General features: G+C 41.9%; 1 pseudogene; it reads left to right on the top strand.

Annotated features, from left to right (window-relative positions):
• The first annotated feature begins 1,481 nt into the window (after positions 1 to 1,481).
• Positions 1,482 to 1,937, top strand: LOC102501681 (60S ribosomal protein L22 pseudogene; annotated as a pseudogene).
• The last annotated feature ends 923 nt before the right edge of the window (positions 1,938 to 2,860 follow it).

Here is a 2,860-nt window from a genome sequence, read left to right as displayed (position 1 = left end):
TTACATTTAAACATTTAAAACACGCATTGGTTGAGGATGCAGAGCAAAAGGACTCCTTACTCAGTGTAGGTGAGAGCTAAACTGGAGCAGTCACTTTGGAAAAGAGTTTGACATTACCTAGTGTGGAAAGGTGGCAAAATCAAACACCACAAGACCATGATGTACAGGCATAGCATTGGCTTTGTTTAAGAAACCAAAAAGCATAAGATCAGCAAAGCACAGGGTTCACTGAGTCCCAGCTCCCACCTAGAAATGTGAAGGACCGGGAGGCTCTACTCCAGAGACAGGACCCCATGAGAACAGCCTTACCAGTAGGGTAAGAAAGGACGGTGGAAGGAATAGATCAAAATCAAGTCATCTGAGTTTAGATGCTAACTATTTAAAGCTGTCTTGCAACACAATTGCTAACACCTTATGAACTCTTGAGAAATTGTATGGGAAATGGGGAGCTCTTAACTCCAGCTCTCTTGGTGGTAAGTGACACAAAAGCCCAGGGGTGTTTCTCAATCATACTTGTCTCTTCACAACAAAGGTGACATATGCTCTCTAGTCCAGCAATCACTTCCACGTATATAGCCTAGACAATCTCTTATAAATATGCAATGCTGTACATGTACAATGATATTAATAGTCGTATTCCCTACAAAATCAAAAAGTAGAAACAATGCAGATATCTATCAATAGTAGACTAGATAAATAAATTGTGGTTTTTCGATATTGGTATATTGTAAAACAGAGAAAAAGAATGAAATGGGGCCAGCTGGTGATGATTAAGGCAGCTGGATCCCACATGGCTGAATGGGCTGTTCAAGTCCTGAAATTGGCAGCCTGAAAAACATGGATGTAAATGATGCACACCCAAAATCCCAACAGGAGAATGGAGAAGAGACTGCAGTGTTGCTATCCTCCTGGTGGTGGGGGTGGGAATAATGACTTCTCATTTTGCCTCTCTCTCTTTTTTTGGAGAGGTTTTTGCTATAGGGCGCGTGCACTCACTAGAAAGAGAGAGAGAGACAGAGAGACAGAAAGCAAGAAATCACACCCCCCCCCGGGGGGGGAGGGGGGATGGCCATGCCACAATCCCTTCTCCTCCATTCTCCTCTTGGGATCTTGGGTACGCACGCACATGCGCCAGCGTGAGTTTAAGCCACTGGGTCCAGGACTGGAACCATGGTCGACTACAATGGAGTCTAGTGACATAGCCATTATACCAATTACTGGTCCCTTCTCTCTTTCTCTAGCTATTCGTGAATGGTGGGGGGAGGGGAATTTCTTACTTTCCCTCTTTCTCTTCCTCTCTGTTTCTCTCTGGTAACACACGTGCCCTAAATTTATTTATTTATCTTTACTTATCTTCTTTTTAAAAAAGAGATATTTGCTCCCTTTCTGCCTCCGCTGCCGCCATGGCACCCGTGATTATTTATCTTTATTTATCTATCTTTATTTATCTTCTTTTTAAAAAAGAGATATTTGCGCCCTTTCTGGGTCCGCTGCCGCCATGGCGCCCGTGAAAAAGCTTGTGGCAAAGGGGGGCAAAAAAAAGAAGCAGGTTCTGAAGTTTACCCTCGACTACACTCACCTGGTAGAAGTCGGAATCATGGATGCTGACAATTTTGAGCAGTTTCTCCAAGAGAGAATCAAAGTGAATAGAAAAGCTGGGAATCTTGGTGGAGGTGTTGTAACCGTTGAAAGGAGCAAGAGCAAGATCACTGTAACTTCTGGGTGCCTTTTTCCAAAAGGTATTTGAAATATCTCACCAAAAAATATTTGAAGAAGAATAATCTACATGATTGGTTGCGCGTAGTTGCTAACAGCAAAGAGAGTTACGAATTACGTTACTTCCAGATTAACCAGGATGAAGAAGAGGAGGAAGATGAGGATTAAAATTCATTTATCTGGAATATTTTGTATGAGTTCTTGAATAAAACTTGGGAACTGAAAAAAAAAAAAAGAGAGAGAGAGATATTTGCTATAGGGCACATGTAGTCACTGGAGAGAGCGACAGAAAGTCAGAAATCACCCCCCAAGAAGAATGGCCACACTGCAATCCCTTCTCCTCCATTCTCCTCTCGGGATTTTGGGCACAGATGCACAGGTACCCAGTGGTGAGTTTCAAGCTGCTAGGCTGGGACTTTAATCATGGTTGGCCATGTGGGAGTCTAGTGACATAACCATTAAGACATCTGCTGGTCCCCTTAAATTTATTTTAAAAAAAAAGACAAAAGAATGAAATGCAGTTATATGTATCGATATTTTTAAATCTCAATAACAAGGGCTGAACAGTTGCATAGCAGTAAAACATGACAGTCAATGAGGCAATTCCACATGGGAAGCCCCCTGGTTCAAGTCTGGAGACATACCTGAACATGTTATGCACACATATGTCCACGAACCAGGGTTAATTGAAGACTAGAGCATGTACCTTCAAAGCTTACAACCAACTGATTTTTGACAAAGGATATCGGTCAATCCATTGGGAAAAGGAAAGCCTCTTTAGTAAATGGTGCGAAAAAAAAATGATTAACACAATTAAAAGATGGAAGAATGAGCTGAACAAAAGTCTCTCTAAGGAAGACATACAAACAGCCAAAAAGCATATGAGGAAATGCTCAACATCCCTCATCATAAGGGAGATGCAGATAAAAACCATAATGAGATACCACCTAACCCCTGTCAGAATGGCAAAGATTAAGAATATAAAAAGTGATAAGTGTTGGCGGGGATGTGGTGAAAAGGGAACCCTCCTACACTGTTGGTGGGAATGTAAACTAGTTCAACCACTGTGCAGAACAATATGGAGGTTCCTCAAAGATCTACAAATAGAACTACCATTTGATCCAGCAATCCCACTTCTGGGTAT

This window comes from Tupaia chinensis, unplaced genomic scaffold (genome assembly GCF_000334495.1).
Source record: "Tupaia chinensis unplaced genomic scaffold, TupChi_1.0 Scaffold000350_1, whole genome shotgun sequence".
Lineage (NCBI taxonomy): Eukaryota > Metazoa > Chordata > Mammalia > Scandentia > Tupaiidae > Tupaia > Tupaia belangeri.
The sequence above is the reverse complement of the archived record's forward strand: the minus strand, read 5'-3'. Positions and strand labels throughout refer to the sequence as shown.